This window comes from Octopus sinensis, linkage group LG29, assembly GCF_006345805.1.
Source record: "Octopus sinensis linkage group LG29, ASM634580v1, whole genome shotgun sequence".
In the NCBI taxonomy this organism is placed as follows: Eukaryota; Metazoa; Mollusca; class Cephalopoda; order Octopoda; family Octopodidae; genus Octopus; species Octopus sinensis.
The window spans coordinates 2527346-2553522 of NC_043025.1; the positions used below are offsets into that span (position 1 = coordinate 2527346).

Here is a 26177-nt window from a genome sequence, read left to right on the forward strand (position 1 = left end):
TAAGCGAATGGTTTCAACGACATTCTTTATTCCATATCCCTGCAATTGTGTCTATACATCACTCCCGTAGTTCATTGATAAGATGATATGGTTAATATCTTGTGTGATCACTGCCATTCATCAAAAGTGGAACATGTGTCTGTGAAAAGATAGTATGATCTAACGTAGAACTTATTGAAATACTCAAATAAAAGCATATTTTACACCTACGATAGATGGTAAGGATTGGGCTGAGACCCCCCGTCGGTCATGACTGACCGTGGGATTGCACCTAGAAAGTTACCCTCCCAGGCACAAGTCAGGGCAAGTTTGTTTATGGAAGACCAGCAGTCGCCCATGCATACCGGCCTCCCCTCTCTATCTAAGGGAAAGGCAAAGGGCTGATACAACTTGGAACCTGTGACGTCGCAACTCATTTCTATAGCTGAGTGAACTGGAGCAACGCGAAATAAAGTGTCTTGCTCAAGAACACAACACCCAGCCTGGTCCGGGATTCAAACACACAATCTCACCATTGTAAGCTCCACGTTCTAACCACAGAGCCATGCGCTATATATTAATTATATCATCTGAACAATATACAATGGTAGTGTTATAGAATAAAGAATATCGTTTAATTCATTCTCGCTTATTCACCTCTGTTTAAACACTAAACAGAAAAAGGAAAAAGAAATAATTTTTCCACAATAAAAACCGAGATGCAACAGACATAATTCAAAAATCTTTAGTACCAGTCTTCAACGCGGGTTTCGAAATAGCAAATCCAAATCGCCATACAATAACACCATATAAACACCAGTTGCTGATGTCACATAAATCATTGAAATTTTACATCTGATCAGAACCGAACGCTTTAAGAGAATAAACCAACTGGAATGGCTTATGCCCGTCCCCCACAGGGACGTCAATCAGGCAGGACCACAATCTTGCCCACCAGAAAACTTAGACGTCACCTGTAATTTAATGAATCAAATATCAGAATGGTTCACGGAAAAAATTGTAAACACATCCAATTCCAAATAACGCCGTTACAAGCAAAAGTCCTTGCACACGACGGAAAATGATTCACAGGGACTGTGCTCAAAGATTTCCCTTTTTCCACTATCTCAGTTTCTCCCTTGTTTTTCTCCTTCTTTACCCTGTATGGCCGAAACTCTGATGATCCACATTTCTTATCGATCTTTTGAATTTTATGCTTTTAAACAAGACGTTCCACATCTTTTATATTATTGAATGTTATGAATATTTAAATCATATTTCATATTACTGAAACTTGTAAACATTGAAACATATTGTTTCTCGTTCATTATTTTAAATTTTTACCATTGATAAACCAAAAGTATTGTTGAAACCAGTTTGGTATATATGTAAATAAAAAAACAATTCAAAAAATTTATTAAAAAAAAATCCAAATTTAGGTGCATCGTGAACAACACATTTTTATATAGTTTTCCTCCTCATATATACATTCATATATATATATATATATATATATATATATATATATATATATATATATATATATATATATATATATATATTTACATATATATATATACATATATATATATACATATATATATATATATATATATATATATATATATATACATATATATATATATATATTAGAGATAAAACCACTATTAGGCAAATCAAACAGTGAAAAACATAAGCCAATACATAAAATTAATTAAAATATGAAAGTTAAAAATTAAAAATTTTTTTAAATAATTTAAACTTATCAATTTAAATATATATATATGTAAATATATCTTTATTTATATTATTTATTTATTTTTTATTTATTTATTTATTTAATTTTTTTGTTGTTTTTTTATTTTATTTTATTTTATTTTATTTTTTTATTTTATAAATATCAAAAGTATTAAAAGATAGAGTAAAACACTACGATCGTTTCATGGCTGTACCAATTCGAATAACAATAATTTAAGTTCAATTAATAATTCGAGTTATGGTTACAGTCAATCTTCATGTTAATTGAAATATTTTAAAAATAATCAGAAATATTTAAACAATTTTTTAAAGATATAAATAATATAATATCGTGACGTAAATATGCCATTTGAATATGGCTAACCCCTAAGGGTGGATGCTACTGTAGTTTTTAGCCCCAGGAAGACATCTCCTCCAGCTGGCTATAGACACACTTTCTGTGACCTATCAGTATTTGCAAAGGGAAGCCATCCTTCCCGTCTTCAACTTAAGATACACACGGCCCCGAGTTTCAAGGTATTGACCTATCATCTTTCTGATAAAAAAGGGAAATTTTTATTCAGTGCCTTATGAAACTTATGATAAATTGATATCCAAAGAGCTGCACGCTAAATACCAAATCGCCAAATAATCGGCTCTTACTGACATTAATAATAGACACTACGACTTAATTTCTGAATTAGGAATCCTTGACCGCACGCAACCTTATGATCCTAAGCCCCCGCACTGCACCCTAAAGGCCCATTAAAAAGATTTTCTTGCCAAACTGTCAATACGATTAATTTGCCCAACTAAATCTGACTTGGGTAGAATCAGCAAATCCATATTGGATAGAATTATTCCAGTGATAAGTGAAAGGACGATGTTGCCCTTATGGGAATCTACCAATGATGTTTTATATAGGTTTCACACAATTAAATGTGCTGACTCATCTTCATTTGTACAATTTGATATTTCGAATTACAACTCCTTGATCTCTCCCATCTTACTGAATAAAGCAATAATTTTAGCCGGGAACTTTGTTGAAATATCGAATCTAGATATTGATATTATTCAAGCAGCAAGAATGACTCTGATAAATTATGGAAAGCACCACTAGTCTAAATCGCATTCTTTTATTTTATTCGACATCACTATGGGATCATCGGACTCGGCTCAAGTAACGGATATTGTTGGTCTATTTTTGTTAGACAAGTTTAAGCGGTTTTTCCAATCTCTATCCGAAGGGATTTATTGGGATGACGCATTATCCATCTTCTCTAATCATTCAAATCCTCAGATTGAAAGAATGAAGTAGGACTTTAGAGAATCTCTCAAGGACGTTTATAATTTGAGCATCGTTTTTGAGAATAATCCTAAAGTGGCAAATTTCTTCGATATTACTCTCGATCTGAATACTAGCTTACACTACCCTTTCCGAAAACCAAACCAAACTTTCCGATATATCAATGTTTCCTCAAATCATCCCAAATCAACCATCAATAGCATTGTAATTGCAATTTCTATCAGAATCTCAAACATATCGGCGAAGAAAAACATCTTTAATCAACACGCCCCAATATACAACAATGCCTTAAAATTGAGTGGGTTCACAGATAATATTGAATACATACACAATTCAAAATTCAAAATTAAATTGGCCAGCATGGTCAGCGACGGTATGAAACGGATTTCGGATAGCAGAGGCTCCCCTCATGATCCCCAAGGAACTCGCAACAAGCTGATAATGACCAATATTTATGCTGATAAAATGAGATTTGGAAATAAGAGAAATAAATGTGATGTGGTTGGTTTTGTAAATGGTAACCACGTTAATAAGGTTAATAATGAGAATTGTAATGATGAAAATACCATGGATGATAACAGCAACGGGAGGGAAGGGGTTGCAAATAATAGGAGTCATAAATGTGAATTGAGGTTTAAAGTTGGGCTTAGGTTTAGTGAAGGTGAAAATAGGAATAAGAATAATACTAATAGTAGTAAAAATAAAAATATAAATATTACTAATAGATACAGAATGGCCTTAACTCAAGTCAAGCAACATATTGTAATCCCATTATTAATACTAAGTCTAGGATTCGTCAAGTTACTTGGTTTGCCTCTCCCTTTTCATTAAGGGTGAAAGGTTTACCAAAGCTATTTTTAAAGTTATTGAAGGAAAATATCCCAAAACACCATAAGTACTATTCAATATGTAACAAGTCAACAATCAAGGTGGCCTACTCAGACACTCCCAATGTCGGATCTATTGTTGCTTCGTTGAACAGAAGTAAAATAAGGCGCTATAATGATAGAAATGATGACAGAAGCTTTAATGGAAAATTCATTAAGGACATAGAAGATAGTAGTAATATTAATAGTACGTCTTCTGAAATCGATTATGAAGGGCGTATTGGAATGACAAATAGTAGAGATAATCATAATAATGATGTTGGTGATGATATTAGTGATTATAATGATTATCAGGGTGGTAATAATAGTGTTAATTGTACTGATAATGGTAATACAAATATTAGTAAAATTAAAAATAAAAATAAGAATGATGGTAATAGTAAGAATAACAATACATATACATATAACAATACATATACCGGAAAATAGTAGGAACGATGGTGTAAATGATATGGTGGATCCTAGTACTGGGAGGGGGCATGGTTTCGGAGTGATCAGTAATACGAGACCCCGTAGCAGGTTGAAGAAATGTAATTGTAGGGGCTCATCAGTATGTCCGATTAGCGGAAATTGTCGCCAGGAAACCGTAGTGTTGAGGCTCAAGGAGGCCAGAGAAAAATATATATTGGAAGCACAGTAGACTTTAAGCAGAGGTATCGGTTCCACCTGAGCTCTTTCAACAATCCTAAATATAGGACCTCTACAACATTGGCATTACATGTTAATGACCTTAAGGAAAGGGATGTTGAATTTAAAATATCATGGGCTATCCTTGTGCATGCCTCCCCTTATAGAATTGGGTCCACTAGATGCGGTTTATGCATAAGGGAAGCATATACTATATTGAAAAATTACAACAACGCAGTGTTAAATAAGTTCACTGATGCAATACCGGCGTGTACGCATAAGATCCACTCGACGTTCTATAAGAAATTTAGAAATAGAAATAGCAATAAAAGTTAGAGCTAAGCAATAACAATTGAATTAAATTTAGTAAGCATAGTAAGAAGTGAATGAAATAAAACTAAAGTAATGTAATTATTAAAAGAAAAAATAGCTATTAGTATAAAAAGGGTCAAGGACTTGAACCCGAATATGTGGCTTTGCATGTATGTGAGAACTTATAAGATTGAAGAAAAATAAAATAAAATAAGTGCAGAAGTGAAATGGTCCAGATGGCGCTGTGTGCATATCATTTACTATGGCTGCTGGATCGAATTATATGCGTGTAAAGTAGCATTCAGGATCGGAGAAAAATTTCTGGGAGTACGTAATGTCTCGTTTCTGAATATGGCCGGTATGTAATTGTGTATTTGTTCACGTTTACTATGTGTTGTATGTATAGGACATCCTGATGAGGGGTGTGCCAATTTTAAGTATATGAATTGACTAATATTAATAGGCGCGTCTCCGAAACTGCCCGTAGAGGGACTTCTGTGTATCCTTGTAAACTTATATTTTTGTAAATTGTATAATTATTATCTTCTATGTACATTTCGCTAGAATTTTAATTCGTCTTTTAATTTGCCATTGTATGCTTTATTTTTATTTATTATTATTCTATTTATTTCTCTTATTGTAACAAATTTATACTTAGGAATAACAACCGTGTTTCGTGGTCTGCTACCCCAACAGCTCCTTTATAGGATCCAGTTAGCTCAAGATATCATCAGGAGGAACCACGTCCGGTTTCCGCCCCTACTCCTCTACCGTTTTGACGTGGCGGGAACCCCCTTTCGGAGGTGTCTTCAGTTCTGGTGTTGGGTACATGTCTTCGTTCTTCTTTTCCCTGGCCTCTTCGATGTATCGTCAGCGAGTGTCAGCCGGTGACTGACTGTCTTGTCAAATTTCTCCCTTTAAATACCTGCCACATAGCCCCAGCTACTTGTCACATGACATTGTCTCACCTTAACTGACTAGAGAAGGCGCTTAGTTTTAGCCCGCGCTTTTTCTAAACGACCATCACCTGTCAGTCAGCGAAGCTGATTCAGTCAGCCAGTCTCACCTATTGATGTTATTTCCCGTCGGCGTGTTTATACTTTCCTGCGCTTTTCTACTTTTGGGTACTCTCCCCTATTGTACCTCTCGATCTTCTCCTTGAGTGCTGCGCTTATGACGCTGAGGACTTGATTATGTTGCCAAGTATATCTTTCAAGTGCAAGTCTGCAACTTGACAGAACATGTCTAACCGTCGCTTTCTCTCCGCATCTACACTCATCAATTTTGTTTATGTTCCACCGGGCTAAATTCGCCGGTAAAGGTAGAACGTCGAAGGTAGACTTGATCAGGAAAGATGTTCTTGCTTGTTCCCAAGCCCAAAGTTCCTTCCATGATATTCTGCGGTTGATCACATATTCCTCCCATCTCAGGCACTGTCCATTTTAACTGCATCGCACAAAATGTACATTTCGCCTTTCTTCTTCCTCCTTTCTCACTTCGTATACCACTGCCTCTTTCATCTCTTTTACACTGCTCTTGCAAAATGGCCTGAAATTTTGCGACCCTAGGCTGGTTGTAGCTTCTTGCGTCACTCCGACTATATCTGCGTGCTTTAGGTTTCCGATAACCCTGTTTACTGCCTCTTCCGCCTTCCATTTCCTCCCTGTTCGTACCTTTGGAGGGTTTTCCCGGATACTCTGATCTTTTGAATACCTTAGCCTCATTACTGTCCTTGCCTTTCCTGCCTTATATTCTTCGGAGATTGATGTTATTAGTAGTAGCAGCACGGCTTTTCCATATAGTGCAGTTGTATTCAGTGGTTTTGGCAGACCAAGCCATTTTCTGATAAACACACTGCATCTTTGCTCCATCCTTTCTATTCTACTCGAGGCTATTTCGTACGTTTGCAATGGCCACATTATTCTTGGGTACAGCCCAAATTGCAGTATCCAACATTTGAATTTTCCCGGCAGCGTTGTTCTGTCAATTGCCTTTAATCCTTGTTCTACTAACTCGTGCGTTTCTTTCCCTTGCTTCTTATCATTTAATAAATCTCTATACCATCTGCCGAGACTTTTTACCTGTTGTTCTTTCACCGTTGGTATGTCTTCACTTCCTATCCTGAATTTCACTTCTTGTCTTCCTTTCACGAAAGTCACGCTTCGAGAGTTTTTGGCTTTGAATTACATCCTTGCCCATCCAATCAGTTCGTCCAACCGCTCTACCGTTCCCTCTGCTTCTTCTCTATATTTACGATAATATAGTTATGTCGTCCATAAAAGCCTTAATGGTGTCTTAGTAACAGCTTTCTCACAGTTTGTAGATCTGAGTAGCATTTCCATGACTATCACGACTGATATCGTGCATCCGGCTGCAATACCTATTTCAAGCTGTTGCCACTCCCTAGATTCAAGTTGTTATGTGCAAAATTTATATTTTTATACGATATATTTATACATTACTAAATTTTTGAATTTTTAAATGCCGGTCTTTAGAGATATAAATGAGTATATGAAGATTTGTATGTATTTGGTGTTTCTGTGGATTTTGCGATGTTCCTGTAGTTGTTGCTCGCATTGCCTCCCTCGGATATAAGAAAAAGTGTATACAGCTCATTAGAGCACTTCTATTTCCAGTCCGTTGTATATCTTGAGCGTTGTTGTCACTCAAGATATAACTTATATATATATATATATATTATATATATTATATATATATATAGCAAATAAGAAAATGAAAGAGAACAATAGTTGGTTCATCAACTTTAGGACATTAAAAATGTTAACTTATTTATTTATTAAACTGACAATTATAATTGTTGTTGGCATCTTTTTTGTCTCGGGAGACAATGGAGTTGCGCATAAAATAATCTAGTCCGGCTTTTTAAATTTCATGTCCTAATACATTTCCTGCTTTGGCTGTGTAGTCCTATCCTGGACAAACACTCCCTCTGGCAGGTGCCGCAAATGTAGCGAAGACTTTTCCTGGCTGGTTGTAATGTCATAGTTTCTTGTTGACGTCTTTTCTTGCCTTTCCATTTCTCCTCTCTCTCCGCTACTACTTTGTATTCCCTCTTTTACGGAACGTCGCCAATCTCCACGTTTGCTGACAACTACTTCCTAGTTGCTAATATTAATGTTTCAGGCCTTCATGTCCCTTTCGCAAACATCCTTGTCTCGTAAGAACGGTCTACCCGCACACCTAGTGCCCCTATCAAGCTCTCCGTAGAGTATGTCCTTGGGGATTCTGCCATCTTGAATACGGCTAACATGTCCAAGCCATCTCATACGTGTGAGGAGTGCAAACATGCTTAGTATTCCTGCTTGCTTGAGGACATCTTTGTTGGGGACATGATTCTGCTATTTGATGCGAAGGCTTTTCCAGAGGCAGCGCAGGTGAAAGATATTTAGGCGACGCTCTTGGCGTGTGAATGGCGTCCAAGTCTCACTTCCATACAGTAGAGTGCTAAGTACACATGCCTGGTAAATCTTCATTTTTGTGTTCTTGGTCAGCTTAATGTTGACCCATGCTCGTTTCGAGAGTTGGGCCATCACAGCAGATGCTTTGCCAATGCGTATATTGAGCTCAACATCAAGGGATAGGTTGTAGGTGACGGTAGAGCCAAGATAGGTAAATGTCTCCACCTCCTGTAATCTGTGGTCTCCAATATGTGTGTTTCGGATGTCCGGAGTAGCCTGACCCATGATGTTGGTCTTCTTGAGGCTGATAGCTAAGCCAAAATCGTTACATGCCTGCTCACAACAGCTGATGAGCCTTTTTAGGGCTTCTTCTGTGTGTGATACCAGAGCGGCATCATCAGCAAATAGCATTTCCCTGAGCAGGACGCTTCTGATTTTGGTCTTGCCACGCAGGCGCGAGAGATTGAACAGTTTCCCGTCACTTCTACTCTGCAGAAACACTCCATCATCTGATGTCTGAAAGGCATGTGAGAGCAATAGCGAGAAGAAGATGCCAATGTAGGAACAAGGACACAACCTTGCTTTCCTCCGTTTTTATTTGGAAGGCGGCTGTTGTTGAACCATTGTGCTGTATGGTGCCTTGCATATCATCATGGAAAGACTTGATGATCCTCAGCAGCTTTGGTGGACATCCGATTTTTTGGAGTAGGATGAAGAGGCCTTTTCTACTTACCAATGAAGGCCATATAGAATGGTATTTTCTGCTCTCTGGACTTCTCCTGAAGTTGGCGTATGGAGAATATCATATCAATAGTTGATCTGCTCTTTCTAAAGCCACACAGCAATTTCGGATAAATTCGAGAAGCAATCAGTTGTACCCTGGGCAGGATAACGCGAGCAAAGGTCTTTCCAACAGTACGTAGAAGAGATATTCCACGATAATTGTTACAATCACCACAGTCACCTTTGTTTTTGTAAAGCGTAATGATGTTAGCATCCCGCATATCTTGAGGAACTGTACGCTCTTCCCAGCACTGACACAGAAGCTCATGATGGTGCCGAAGCAGGATGGTGTTTTAGCCGGCTTTGATTATCTCTGAGTGGATGCCGTCTTTTCCCGGAGCCTTGTTACTTGCTAGGGAGTCAATAGCCTTGTTGAGCTCTGCTATAGATGTTGGACTGTGAAGTTCTCACATGACTTGCAAGATCTTGACATTCTCGATTGCAGCCTCAGCTACCGTGGTCTCCCATGAGTAGAGATCCTGGTAGTACTCCACCCATCTGTCCATTTTCTTGCTTTGGTCCTTGATGAGATATCCAGTAGTTGATTTCAGAGGGGCTGACTTGGTTGCGGATGGGCCGAGGGTCCTTCTTCAAACCGGCATACACCCACCGGGTGTCGCCACTGTCGGCAGCTGACTGGATACTCTGACAGATTTCCTGCCAAATACCTATTTGCACAGTGTCTGGCTGTCAGTTGGGTTATATTTTTTGCCTTTCAGATTTCATCGAGTGATTTTGTAGAAGAATCACTCTTGTATTGCATCAGAGCTGCACGCTTTGCTTCGATAACTGGTTCCAGCTCTGAGAGCCCAGCACTGAACCAATCTGGGTTTTGCCTTTCTCTCATGCCGAAAGTATCTATTGATGTGGTATACAAAGCTTCCCTGATATAATTCCACCTAATTTCAGCAGAGGAGGTTGGGCAGCTACTGAGGGCAACCTTGATAGAAACAGCAAAACATTTTCGCTGTGTAGGATCCGAGATTCTAGCAGTGTTAATGCGTGGTCAGCCCATTTTCTTGGAGTGATGGACTTTTTTAGGCAGGATCATCACCATGCTTCCAATTAGTGAGTGATCTGTGTGGTAACTACGGGTCAGGTGAACAGAATTCAGAAAGGATCTTCGTGCAATGATGAGATCCATCTGATGCCTGTGGTGAGATCTTGGATTTCTCCAAGATGCCTTGTGTGATGTCTTGTTGGCAAAGAATGTGTTAGTGATGCGCATGGTATGTGCAAAATTCAAGTAGCCTCTGACCATTGTCATTCATGTTGTCAATATCAAGGTGTCCAACACAAATGGGCCACGAATCTCCGAGAAGGTAGATGTTTTCATTTGTTGGTATATTTTTAATGACACAGTTGAGATCTATGTAGAACTGGTCCTTGGTCTCCTCTGGGCTGTAGAGAGTGGGAGCATAGATGCTCAGTAGAAGGTGAAATCCTGTTCTTTGACTTTCCCGTTTGAAGGGATTCTTGGCTCCTGCAGCCCAGCAATGTCTATGTTAAGCCTGTTTTGTTCACGGTTAATGATGGCCGTCTTTCTTGTGTCTTCAACCCTGAGTAGATCATCAGATATTCCAGGGCACGTGTCCTGACATTCCAGCTTGCTAACCGCAGGACGGGTGGTTTCTTGTCTTTTAGCTGCTTGCCTGGTGCAGAGGCTGCATGCCGCTTTTCAAGTCAAACTCTTAGCTCCAAGCACCCAATGAAGCAGGCGGCCTGTGGCGGGTCAGCACCTTATTAACTGGGGGCTGCCCAGCTTGAGGTGGGCAGTAGCAAACCAATGGGACACGGAGGTCCCTCCCACCGTCAGAGGTGACCCGTAGCGCCCATATCTTACGCCAATTTGAATGGACTTATCACTCGTGACTTTACCTCCCGTATTTTTTCTGCCACTTTTTACAGCAGCACTGAAGTGTCTTCTCCAGTTTTGCGCAGGCCTGGGCTAGAAATAAGAAAATCCCGGGTAGCCCAATCGTCAGGATTCTTCTCTCGACCTTGCTGATGTAGTCCAAAGGAGTGCAGAGCATTACGTTTGGCACCAGCTTGGTTGCAGGAGCTGCCGGAAGACTGTCGAATCGAACACTAAACTAATTATAATAACATACATAATTATAATAACATACATACATATAGCATATAAGAAAAGGATACAAGTAATTATTGAACAACATGAATATAAATTAGTAAAATAACTTGCAGCTGTTTCAGCCCATAGATAAAAGTATCTCATTCTGCCTTTATTAATCAAGTGTATTGAGGTAATAGGCAGATGACAATGAGGTACTTGTATATATCTCCAGGGTTCCTCAGAGATTATCAAGTACAATAATAATTATAAATATGAATATAAAATAAACAAAATACACCAATTTGAATATATATATATATATATTATGGCTGCTCCCTCGTTATCGAGTATGGCCATTACACGAAGCTTAACTGTTACTGGTTCTGTGATCGAACGTGAGTTTTTGGCCCAGCTAAAGATCTACAATGTCTTGTACCAAATTGGCAACTAAAACCTTTGCTGGTAATAGACGGCTGCAGTTGTAAGTGGGCTTCATGTACATAAATGTATATACATACATACATACCACACACTATATGGTTATACATAATTAATTATATATATATATATATAATATATATATACATACATATATATATATACATATGTATATATATATATATATATACATACATACATATATGGTTATACATAATTATATATATATAGTGGCTGTGTGGCAAGTAGCTTGTTTACCAACCACATGGTTCCGGGTTCAGTCCCACTGCGTGGCACCTTGGGTGAGTGTCTTCTACTATAGCCTCGGGCCGACCAAATCCTTGTGAGTGTATTTGGTAGATGGAAACTGAAAGAAGCCCGACGTATATATGTATATATATATATATGTGTGTGTATGTCTGTGTGTGTGTGTGCGCGCGTGTGTTTGTATGTCTGTGTGTGTGTGTATGCGCGTGTGTATGTCTGTGTTTGTGTCCCCCCACATCGCTTGACAACCGATTCTCGTGTGTTTATGTACCCTCAATTAGCGGTTCGGCAAAAGAGACCAATGCAATAAGTACTGGGCTTACAACGAATAAGTCCCGGGGTCGAGTTGCTCGATTAAAGTCGGTGAAATCTGATTTTTCCCTGTAAATTTGGATTCATTCCCTAATATTTATTATTATATACATATATATATATATATATAGAAATATTAAATTTCTAAATGTCTCGAAGAGACATGAGCGGTGAGTATACATCCACTCTATATATATAAATATATACTGAAACATACATACACATCTACATCCATAAGTACATATAATATTCAGTTATTACTAATCTTATTATTATTAATATTAGATTAGGTGTATTCTGCTATTCACAGCAGATAGTATATGAAAAATAAAATATAGAATAATAGTTATCGCCATACTAATATGGCATTCTTATACAAATGAGAATAAAGCTGTCCGCTTATTAGCTCCATGAGGCCATCGCCTTAAGTTAGCTATTTGATACACAAACTGTATCCATATAACCTTCGAACAAGGGAGGTCAGTCGCTCCACACTACTTGATCGACAGCTACAGACGCGTTTCGGGGTATTGCCCCTTTTCAATGTAGCGTAGTCAGACCAGTAGGTGTCGCTTCTGACAATCTCTGTTCGAAGGTTTTATTTACCTAGTTTCAGTGGAATACATCCACTTGTTTTCAATAATAGAAATATTAAAATTACTAAGTCTCTCTAAAAGAGATCACGGCAGCGTTCCTGGAAAATAATAGCTGTCGACCTTGGCTTTTCTATTTGACGACAGCTGCTTTAAATATTTTATTTCGATTTTATGTATATATGTATGTATATATTTATGTATGAGCCAATGAAGTAGACCTCTACAATGTAGCTAGGGGAAATAGCAGCCAAATCTCCCTCAAAAACCCTACTGTTTTAATTCGAAAATGCTACCCATCATGTTGTTTGAATGAGAAACTGTAACTAAATGTTAAGGCTATTAACACCAAAATCTTACCTGTTTTAATAGCAATTGATCTTTCTCTTTTTTGCGTAGTTTTTTATGTCAGGTGCAAAAGTGAAGAGGGTTAACTTGGACGGTGTAAAGTAGTGGAGATGTTTGTTTATTGTATGTGGTGGTTACTTTTGTCCGTTTCTTCTCCATAAGGATAAATGATTGAAAACGAATCTTAACATAATATATATACAACTTCAAGTGGAATCAGACATCATAAGAGAGACAGAGAGAGGAAAGAAGAGAGACAGCATAGCGATGGTTTTGGCTGACTGTCATCATGTACCCCACTTGTTGCTAGCTAAATGGTATGTGCTGGCTCTCTGAACAAGCTCGTTGCTTTTAATGGCGGAAAAACAGGACGAAAAGATTACAAAAATAGCGATTCTTATTTTGAAACCAGCAATTTTGAAAATCTTTTTAGATTACGGAACGCCCTGCTCTCTCATGTGTCCATGTTTAAAATTTCAGTGCGATCGGATGACAAATACTCGAGTTATAAGCGCACAAACAGACAGACAGAACGGATTTGATGTATTAGATATATATACATATATATTGTCAAGAGATGGTAGGGGACAAACACAAGCTCAAAGGTGGTGGTCTCTTTGCGTCTCTGCAAATTAACGCTTCAGCAAAAGGGACTGATAGAATAAATAGCAAACTTTATAAAAATAAGTAATGAGTTCGATTTGTTCGAGTAATACTCTTTAATGTGATACTCCAGTATGGTCGCCTTATACTGGCTAGCACAGGGAAGAGATAAAAGGTAGGTTCATCCGTACATATATACATGGTCCAAAAACCGGATTACTATCTCCTAATTTGAAGGGTATCCGTTTGCAATCCAGGAACAGGAAATATCAACCAATACCTAATGCACAAAAGGGACAAAGAGGCAGGCAAAACAGTAAAGCGTGACAGCCGATGCAGATTACGTGGCGGTAACACTGAAGATATCACCCATATTACAAGCAGTTGTCCGAAAATGTCATCATGATATCTACCGATGTGACATGATGTAGCTAGGACACTGTATATTGAAATCCGTCGGAAGGTTAATTCCAAATATAAAGAAATATAATCCCACAATATGGTGCAAGCTAAAACCGCTACCAATAAAATGGAGTGCTGCCGGAATGTCCCAGGGGAAATCCCAATGTAATGTAAACATAATAGACCTGACATGGTGATTTGGGATTGAGGAGAGAAACTGTGTACACTTGTGGAAATCAGCTGCCCAGTGGATGTTAACATGAAGCTAAAGATCAACGAAAAAGAAAATACCTTCGTTGAACTATTGAGTAATCTGCAGGAATTCTTCATTTCATCCTCATCCCATTGTTCTCCTCCTCTTCTTTTTCATCTGAATTGTTAGAATATTCAGGGATAATATCAATATCAACATTCTCATCCGCTTTCTCGTCATATTCATCCTCATCTCAACATTCAACATCGTATTTATGATGGACATTATCGCTGTCATCATCATCATCATCATCTTCGTCATCATCATCACGATCATAATATTGATTGTCATCATCGTCTCACCCTTCTCTCTCATTGTCCTCTTTTCTCACTTTATCTGATTCTTAATACTCAACATTTATTATTTCAGTAGCGGGATCCATGAATATTCCACGGAATTAATTATAAAACTTTTCGGTGACTCCTGAAAAATTTATCAAAAAAATCTGAAATCGTAGACTGTGTTGTGTGTGTATGAAAAGAATGTTTCTCATCTGCTATTCAATGAAAATTGAAGGAAACTGAAATACGATGATTACTTAATGCACTTTATATATGTACTTTATATACTTCATGTACGATGTTATAGACTTAATACACAGCAATCATAAAATAAATATTTAATATTTTTTCCATATACCCCATAGAGAGAAAAATTACACTTTAAAATTTACATGGCCACAAATTCATATCAAGAAAACAAAAATATTATAGTAAAAAAATTATTTTATAGGTAAAACATAGGGTTGAAAATTTAATGCAACATGGCATCGTCTGAAAGCCACATCGTTGGTAGTTCATAAGAAAGGCGGTGCATCAGAGCTTATACATATTTCAATTTGCGTACACCTTTCAATCCAATACTTCGTTACAGATTGTGTTGTTCGCGTAACTTCTCCCTCTTCTTTTCCCTTGTTTGTCAGTGTTGATAACTTTAACTTTATATCAGATAATGTTTGTGAGCCCTTGGGAAACAACATATAGCTGACCATTAATACGCAGGTTCAAGCAAGAATAGCTCCAGTTTATCAAATGTCTGCCCACTCGATTAATTGATTGTCATTGCAATTGTCAAGCGAACGGGGTTTGGTATCTCAGTACCAGCCTTATTCTGTGAATGAGAATACGTCTCCCGATCAATGTGCCACTTATTATTGAGGCTTCAATGGAGTCTTGATGGAGGGCTTCCCCTTTCAGTCTTGTTCCGTTATAGAGACCATTTTCAATTGAAATATTCCTCAGGAGCATGATTATGGAGTCAGGTTTCAAATGCAATCTAGGAGGTGGCATTCCAGATGGTGTCCATGAAATCAGAAATTCCAGTGGATATCGCTCAGCTTCAGCAGGTCATCTGTGAAGACCTTATCCATCATGTAATAAAAGCACTGGTCACCTGGGAGTTTATCCATAACCCCTTCGTTTATCTTTAAGCAGTCTGAACCTTTTGGTGAGAGGATCACTCTACTTGTTCTTTGTTCTTGAGGGGCATTGCCAAAAAGCATCATTTATCAGCGACCCATTAAAGCATGAATCACATAGCACGTTTACATCACTGACTCACCTGGATCTTGCATAAGAGCTGCGGAACAATTATCAAGGTGTTGTGGCCATGTTGCGAATTGTCTTCGATCTATTACTGCTCTATTTTGGCTCAACATATAAATGTCTGAAGTGTAACCAGAGAGGAGAGTTCTTAATGGAGATCTGAATTACTGCCTCACGAGTTCCTCTTGGCAATATTGGCAGAACTTGCTTGAAGTCTCTACCAATGAGCACAACTTTTCAACCGAAACCTTCATTGTTGCCAGTGATTTCTTTCAGAGCTTTGTCATTAGCAGGAAAAGCATACAGAGGGATCATGGAAGCCTCATCTATAATGATCAAATACAAATTTCTCAAATAATTTCTGGTCAGAGCTGGGTGGTACACTGCAAAAGCTAGTTTCCAACAGAGGAACGGGAAATTTGAGCAAACTGTGCACCGTCCCTCCACCAGACATCAATGTTGAAGCTATGCTTCTGCACGCACCACTTGATAGTTTCTCCTTCGTCTCCTTCGTAGATGTGAGATCAGCGTATTAAATATGTAATTCTTGTCCCAACCTCCAGGAACCTCTGCATAGAAGCAGGAACATTCCAGCACCTCACCTCACCTTTTCTTATCAACTGTCTTCAATGACTGCATCAGCGATCACTCTCTGTTCATCGGTAACGGTTGCAATGCCGGGGTGGTTCATGTCATGTTTATGCCCTACCCGTTACACTCGAACTGGTTCAGACAAGCCAATATTAAGACCTCTAATGCCATTTTCAATTTGCATAGAATTTATAGAGTGTAGAGTATGCATTCAAACCTCGCTGAGCATAATCTACCATCATGGTATTCTTGTGAGTGTTCCTCAGGCGAAGGACATTTGAAGGATTTGAATAGGTGCAAAGCACAACAAACGTGATACGCGGCTGAAATGCCATCCGATATGCAGCACCTTTAGTATGGCATGTTCCAACATCACATAATTTTGGAGAAGACCAAGTCATATGTACGCATCTTTAAATCTTGCATAGATTTCACCTCCTACAGTGTTCACTTCTTCAAAGCTCCTCTCTGCAGGTAGTCCATAAGTCCACTGTACTGCTCTACGAGCAACTGGGCCTGATGGTCCCCAAGTTACTGCAATCAGCAACCCTAAATTACATCGTGAGTCGTCTGCGAGCGGATGTTCTGCGTTTCGCCACATATAGAATCTTACAGTGCCATCCGGACTTTCCATGAGGGAATAGAAGTGGATAACTCATTGGGACTAGATGGCACAATGTCTACGAGATTCGCTCTGCAGGTATATTCCATGGATAGACAAGAATGTCTCTGTTTTCACGTTGCAGCAATTTCATTGCTTGTGGAAATATTGTAACGCCTTATATAATCCCTTCTTCTGAAGTGTAGTTCACACTTTCGCAATTGTACATTTACACTCCTGGTACTTTCATTATAATATATATATATAATTGTAATATATATATACGCCGAACATATGACACTGTATATAAGTGTGAATATTTCATGGAATTGCATTTCTGATCATGCGTTAAGTGATAGGGGATTTAAAATACTTACTACCACCACACCCACAACCACTACCACCATTTCTCTTAGCTTCCCTTTTTATCTCTTAACTTCTTACACATTATAACACTGAGGCTTTTCAACCTCTTGTCAATCCTCTTCATCGCTTGTGTACGTGTACTCCACCATCGCCCATGCTAGCTTTAAAATCAAGGCATGCTCCGAGTTGGCGTCACCCGGCCACGAGCGATATTCCTCTTTTAGTCCCCCCAGCCTATGAAACATGCGCAACGTTATGAACTCCACAGCCATCTGCGGAGGCCATTCGGGTTACCGTGCGAAGGCCAAAGGTACTCCCTTGTAGTGTTCTACCACCACCTTTTCCACCACTCCCCCTCTATAACAGAAGAACAGCAGTTCTTTCTCCTCCGGTTACGAGGTAGTCAATCCTACCATTGGCGGAACAATTCTTACCAAGTGTGTCTACCCACGCCACCCCGCCAGTGGCACGACCCCCACCGATTAGGCTCCATGTCTCCAACTGTCGGCAATATCCCGTTTCTCTTCTTCCTCTATTTTCTTCTTGAATGGGGGAGGGTGCATCTCGTCCGTGACCGGAACATGTGCCTCCCCTCCCGCATTCCCAGACTCCTTCGGTGAGCACCCATTATTACTCACCTTCTTCCTTTTGCGGCTCTTCTTTGAGGCATCCTCTGTCTCTTCGGCCGCCTGCATTCCTTCTTCTACAGAAGTCTCCGTTAACCGCTCCAGGATTTTGCTTTGCCCTTGAGGACAGTTCTTTTTTATATGGCCAGGCTCCAGGCACCGATAAAACTTGGAGGGGGCTTCCTCAAGCATCACCGGATACTTGGACAAGCCGATTCTCAAAAAGTCTGGAAATACCAGACTTTCGGCTGACTTGGTCCAGAGGGTCAAAACAGCTTTTGACCCCTCCCAGTAAGCCGCAGGCAGAATATTTACATTGAAGAGCTTGGTGCTACTGCCACCCAGACCCCGGCGGATAGTATCTCCTATCCACTCGGGCTCAGCACCGGGTGGAAAGCCGCAAACCCAAGCCCTCGTCAACTTCTTCCCACAATAAGTGGGAAGAAATAAAATTTCATTGCCTTCCAGGAGCTGGCACGCAAATTCACAATCCATTTCTGGGGAGTCAAACATCAACCACACGGTTGCATATTTGACCCTCCGAGTGATAAACTTAATAGCTGGCTTAAATTCTGCCATGTCTCTTTCGATTATATTGTTTGAAAACGGCAATGGCGTCGAGGATCCTAGAGTAGGTCCTCAAAACCACCGTCTTACTTTCAAGTTCTTTTAATCATCTTTTGGGTAGTATAAATTCCCACTCCACCAACTTTCCATTGTTCTTTGCCATGTTTGTTTTATAAAAATGTCCAAAAAACACTTCATAAAATACAAAATAATTAAGAGAAAAAGCCCAAACAAAAAAGGAGAAAAAATTAAAAGTTCAATAAAGAGTCTTTTTTTAAATAAAAGAGAGACGAAGAGAGAGCAGCAGTTCAAAACACAGCAAAGGCCACTCGGTACTCCAGGCCAAAATTTTAACGCAAATCATTCAAATTTTCTTCTCATAGGAACTCCTTAACAGGAACAATATTGTTGAAATATTTTCTAAAAATTCCCAGAGTTATTCCTGGACAAACACGATTCTCAAACAAAATTTTGCGGCAGGATACGCCCACAAAACAATAATTTTCACAGTTAAGTGAAAAAATATTCACTCAGCTACAAGTAGACTAGAATCCAGTGAGGACTTCTTGTTTGTAAACAATAATTGTGGCAGACAGCAGGCCCCCACTAGACCCCCAAAAAAGTTTTACCTTACAGCTGAGTTTCAAAAATCTTCAATTTAAGACGGCTTCAAAAACACGTCTTTACAGCTTCAGTATCAAACACAACTCTGATTCGCACATGCTCAAGGTAGGCAAGCAGCTACTTACCACAAGCCATTCCTGCAATCGTTCTGGTGATGATTTTCAAATTTTTTTTTCACCTCAACGTTTGGAAATGATGGCAGGAAGCTCTTTAAAAATTGTTTGAATGTGTTTGATTTTTTAAATCCCCAATCCCAATCGGTAACGATTTTGGCCAATGCTTTTGAACGACGCATTAACAAATGTTTTAAAGAAAATTTTGGAAATCGGTGATCACCATTATAATCCACACATTTTTTCAAACAAATGTGAAACGTAATTTGAAACAATGGCGACATTTTAAAATTTGTTCATTAACCTCGCATATTCCCATAACGATGTTATTTTCCCAGCAGCTTTTGCATTTTTTGTCCAATTTTAATGAAAATCGACGAGTGAGCAAGGCTCATGGCAGTGAGTTGATTTCAGTATATGACGTTGAGAAAAAAAATGGTAATTGCGCCGGAGCAGTGGTTTTATAAAATCAATAGACGTTTTGCGTCAAAATACCCATAAGGGTTATATTTTTGGCCGTAAATTTCATATTTTTCATCCGATTTTAATGAAATATGAATTTTAGATAAATGTTTGGTGGTGGATACGGTAAAAGGTATTTATTTAATTCAAAAGAGCTTGAAAAGGGCATAAAGGTACATAGGCATTTCCATACAGACATTCTTAACGATTTTGTAGAAATATTACACGTGATTACAGTTCATGTCCATTAGTTGATACCAGATGAAGAGTTGACAAAAAATCGATCACTGATTTTTAAAAAATCTATAGGCCTTTTGTATGCAATCACCCATAGGATTAGTATTTTAGGCTGTAACTTTTACACAATTCATTCGATTTTAATGAACTTTGACTTTTAGATAAAGTTTAAGGCCTGAGTCATGTAGTAGCATTAAAATTAAAATGATGAAAGGCAGAAATCGTCAAAATCATTCACAATAAAATAACGAACTGATTTTGAAGAAAATTGAACAGTGTGTAAAATTATAATATATAAAACGTCGGTTATTTATATAACGTATTGAGATAAAAATGTCAATGGAATATTTTCATGTAAATGGTCACATGGATTCTATTTTATGATTTTGCTGAGATTGGACACACTGATCAATTTTGTACCGAGAGTAACATTCAGGGGAAAGAAATAAACAGACATCACTCTCAATGTGTCGAAGTACACCCAAACGTTTCAATGCGATTTCAGACGGTCCAGTATGGAGGAGTATGTCCAAAGCGTTAAGCGGGTAAAATCCCTGCCGAATCAGATATAACATCTTAATTGGTAACAGTTGGTAGAGGGAATGTAGAAGATTTCGATACAAGTTCAGAGGTGGGCTTAACTTCAACACGGAAAACACGAGCAATATATATATATGGATGCACATGAGCATATATATATAGAGGCAGAAGTTCTAGTGGTTAGAGCAGCACACTCGCGCTCGACGGATCGCGGTTTCGAATCTCAGATTATGCGATGTTTGTTTATGAGCGGAACACCACAGCTCCACGCGGCTCCGGCGTAAGGTAATGGTGATCCCGTGCTGACTCTTTCTCCATCACATTCTCTCACTCTTTCCTCCTGCTTCTCGCAGCTCACCGGCAAAGGTCCAGCGTTAAGAGCCAGGCATGGCTCGAGAATGAACAGACAACAATATATATACTATTTATTAATTTAATGGACACAGTACATGACTTTAAGTTCAGTTTCATATGTTGAGGGATATCTCAAACATATACACCAGGCACAAACAACATATCGTTACGAACTAAAGAAAAATGAATAAGAGAAGAAACTTGAGAAAACTGAGAATATAGCATATAGAAAATGTAGAAAGTTAAAAACAAAAGAAAATGAAAACACAAAAAATCTAAAAATTAAAAAGTAGAAAGGTGAAAGTGTAATCCTTCTTAGGCCTTAAATTAAAGGGATGGAAATATAGCAAAATGTTAATAAAGAATAGGTAGCGAACTTAGTAGCTTTGCTTGTGTCCTTATGTCGGAAGGAGGCTACGTGATTGGCATACCGATTTTTAAGTTTATTCTTTTTATCTAAATATGTATGTATATATAAGTATGTATGTTTGTATGTTTCTATCTGTCTCTCTCGCTCTATCTAAATTATCTATCTATCTATCTATCTATCTATCCGACGTTTTGGCGGCGAGGTTGGCCCTCGACCAACACTTCAACGTCAAACACGAAGGGTGTGTTGTCAGAGCTAAGATGCGTGCTCTGAGAAACGAATGAGTTAGAGCCGCGAGAGAAGCCCGGGTGGCAGAGGCGAAACAGGGCAACAAAGTCATCATTCAGTCTCTGGTAGATGAACAGGGGCGTGAATTGCTCGAGCCAAGTAAAATGTGTGAGGCCTTCAAACAGCATTTTGCCTGCGACTTTTCGGTACGAGTGGCCGGCAAGGACGTACGGGGACATCTGTGTCTACCTACACAGCCTACCACGACTCTCGACAAGAAAAGGCAGGGCCGACATTCCATGACGACCGCCACCTGATGCGCTACATCAAGACAGGGTAGTTAAAGAACTGGCACGGGTGGGGCGCAGATCAATTTGGATCAATCGAAAGCTTTCGATAGGGTAAACCATCGATACTTGGAGTCTGTCCTCAAAGCGGCTGGATTCGGTCCCCGTCTTCCGCAGCTGGATAGCCGCTTTGTACACAGGCATCCGTACGGTAATTCGCGTAAATGGACTTTTATAGAGACCTTTAGATATTGCACGTTATGTCCGTCAGGGATGCTCCCTTTCGTCGCTTCTGAACGCATTGTCTCTCGAGCCAATATTACGGAAGCTGCCAGCTATGAAGAAGTGGAATGGATAATGAGCAGGTTGGCCACTCTCGCCCGGCAATGGGCCGAGAGAAACTGTCCCTAAATGTCGGGCGGAGGTGGCGAACTCGTACATTGCGTACGTCATCTACTACCGCCTGACCGTCGTGCCTTGTCCCGACCCAACCATCACCAAACTAGAACGCATTCTCTTTCGCGTCTTGTGGAAATGATGCGTCCCGATGGTCAGGCGATCCATTTGCTGTCAACACCCGTTAAAGGGGAGGACTGGCCATGCTTTTTTGATGATGCTCAGACACGCGCTAAGACTGCGACATCTCAGGCTCTACGTAGACGACGGTGAACAAGTGTGGTCGCCGTTTGTGAGGCACGCTTTCCCGCAACTCATCTCCATGACCGAACTGCAGTCGTGGATCAAAAAGATGCCGAGAAAGTGCGAATGGCACCGCGAGTGTCGTGTTGCTCTCAAGCAACTCTGCCGTCCTGGGTCGACCATGAGTGACATCAACACAACCCAAGCATTCTATAGGGGATTAGTGGAGGGGAGGTACGACGACGAGCTCGGGGCGAGCCTGGACATCGACGAGGAATACCTGACCCGCATGTTCAGGACGACTTTCGGGCCAGGGCCCATTGACAACGTCCAGAGATCCCTGGCCTGGCAGTGCTACCGAGAAGCGCCACTCCTTCGGGATAAGCTCTACAGACACGGCTCGAGGAACACGGGGCCGACCTGCCCGAGATGCGGTCAGAGTGACGAAACCGTTCTGCACGCACTCGTGCAGTGTCCAAACATTTCCGAACTGTGGGCTTATGTCGAACAACTGCTGTCACGTGTGGGACGAGTCGGTTAAACAGCCGAGTCTATCGTCAATATTGTCACGCCTCCTTTTTTCAAGCAGAAAGGAATAGCTATTTTCATCATATGGCGACAGAATGTATCTGGTGGATGCGTATGAAAGGATTGGAGACAAACACTTTCCTCTCTGGTCAATCTCTCATCAACATCTTGTATCATCTTTTCAAGTATGGGTGAATGTAGCAAAAGATGGCACGTATGAATGACGAAGCCAGCTTGAGCATAATCCTATGAAACCGGATATTTAAAACAGAGGGTTACTTGAAAACAAATTTGGTAACATGTAACAATATAGACCGAGGTTACCGTCTTTTTTCCGTAGGCTTTTCCTCTCGCGGATAAAACTTATCTGCTTCCCCTTTACACCTTACATCATTACACTGTGATACACGATCCCTATTGATCGTCTTTTCTTTTGTTTCTTTTCCTTATTTCTTCTTCTTTCACTTTTATGACCCCTTTTGATTGAAAACCTACCCCAACATTTATTTCCTAGAAAAGAAAAGCTCTACATTGTAATCTTTCCCGTCTGTATGCAGCTCTGTGTGCCTAATGAAGAAACATCTATCTATCTATCTATCTATATATAATATCTATCTATCTCTCTCTCTCTCTCTCTCTCTCTATATATATATATATCTATATATATATATATATATATATATAATATATGTACATATATAAATGTATATGTATATCTATATAAGTGTATGTGTGTATAAAGTCAATGGCGTTCGCGTAAAAAGCTTGATTTCCAACCACATTGAGTAGGGGTCAGTGTTAATACGTGCTGCCTTCACCAATTGTCCAATTCTAATACTCGTGTCATGATTCGATTTTGTTGTCAGAAACTGAAAGAGGCCTGTCTACATATATACAAATATACATGGTGGTATGTGTGTGTGTGAGCTTTAAACATTGTGCTTGTATTAGTCTCTGGAGAATTTCCGTCCACGTAACTTACAGTTCCTCAGTAAAACCGATATAATAAGTAACAGACTTTCAAAATTTAAATACCTGGGAGAAATATTCGAATAAATATACCTTCTAGGAGTGTTGCCAGCATGTTTGCTGATTAATCACTTGAATATTTGGAAGATAATATTCTTTATATATATGTATGTGTGACTGTATGTATGTGAGTGTGTATATATGATATTACTCGTGTGCATAGATATTCGCATGCATGTATATATGTATATAGATATATATATATATATACATATATAATATATATATATATTATATATATTATATATATATATATATATATATATCTCACAATTAAGAGACAACCCACCGTAAAGTAATTCAATTAATAATTAAAGATATATCTATAATAAATATAAATATAATATATATTAATATATACTTAGACATACTATACTAAATTATGCACATTAAATCGAAGAGGCGCGATTTGTGACGATATATTTAAATCGACATTATCAAATCGATAATCTGAAAAATTTATATTTCTTTCGATCAATGATACAGAGCTACTCTTCAGGTCTATATAGCATAAATAAATCACAACGAAAGTGAAGACATTATAATTAAACTTTTAATCTATTATTATACATATATGTATATGTATATATATATATATAATATATATATATATATAGATAGATAGATATATAGATATAGATATAGTAGATAGATAGTATATATATGTATATATATATATAGATAATATATTTATATTATATATATATATATATTATATTTTTAATATATATATATATATATATATATATATATAATATATATATATATATATATATATATATATATATATATATTAGGAACATGACCCACATTGGGAACACGACACGCAGTTAGTGTGAGCGGTATACTTTCATAAGGAGTGGGAAGGTTTACTATGAGAAAAGATGGAATAAGCAGAGCGTGAACTTTTCGATTTGTGTCACATAATTTGAAATTTGAAAAGTATGTGGAAATCTTGAAATTTATTGATTTATTCGAGAAAAAGTTTAGAAAACACATCAAAGGTTCGAAGTTTTATCATTTTTACCCCATTGGAAACAAGATTTGGAAGCTAAGCTGTTTGTGTTTGAACACTGTATCATAAAACAGAAGTAGGAGAGATTTTAACAAAAATGAAGCAATGATTGATTTTTAATCACATAGAGGTGAGAGAGAGAAGAGAGAGAGAGAGAGAGCATCAAATAGTATGGCAAATATAGATACATGGGTAGTGAAAGATATAGAGTGGGGAGTTGAGATCTCAAAGTTGGGTTATTTCACGTGGAGGATATGATATTTATTATATATTATGGACGATGTTTACCTTGGAAATCGAATTTCGAAAATCAAATTCGTTTTTTTCTCGTGGACGCAAAGTTTCAGAGGCTTGCAGGTTTAAAAACACAAAAAAACACTACACCCGTATATATGTATATATGTATGTATGTATATATGTATGTATATATGTAAGTATGTATGTATGTATGCATGTATGTATGTATGCATGTATGTATGTACTATATATATATATATATATATATATATATATATATATACAGAAAAAAGCAACAAGAATGGATTAGTTTTCAGTTCAATTGTTTCATACGAAAACAGCTTTATTAAAAGCTGAAGATATTGCAGCAAATACAAGTGTCCCGTATTCATCAGCCTGAACACATATGAGTTTTCCAAACATCCTAGGAGTGAGGCTACACTTATGAAGTATCGAAGAGAGTTTCAATAAAAGCAAAGTCAGATTGTATCAGACTTCAAAAGTTCTCTAATGATGCACACTTTTGAAGTTAAGTACCGCATTCATGTGAACCCATTGGAACTCACTTGAATCTTAATTTATAGATATAGATATATGTTAATATATTAGATATACGTTATACATAAATTGTTATATATATTATATATATAATATATATATATATATATATATATATATATATTTATATACATACATATATAGTAGAAATATGTTCAATAAGAAAATAGAAAATACGAGTGGAAATATAAGGGAAAATATGAAAAATTCACGAAAATGCACATTGTAAATAAAACAAGAAAAAGCTTTTTATGAAAGCTACCGACATATATATATACGTTTAGATGGACTGAGGTAGTAATAAGAGTCATAAAAGTCATT

The 26177-nt window shown here is 38.2% G+C and overlaps 1 long non-coding RNA gene across 1 annotated transcript; it reads left to right on the forward strand.

Annotated features, from left to right (window-relative positions):
- The first annotated feature begins 8695 nt into the window (after positions 1 to 8695).
- LOC118768421 lies at positions 8696 to 21770 on the forward strand. Its single transcript, XR_005004234.1, has 3 exons — positions 8696 to 8706; positions 9745 to 9748; positions 21683 to 21770. It is a non-coding gene; the product is annotated as an uncharacterized LOC118768421 (long non-coding RNA).
- The last annotated feature ends 4407 nt before the right edge of the window (positions 21771 to 26177 follow it).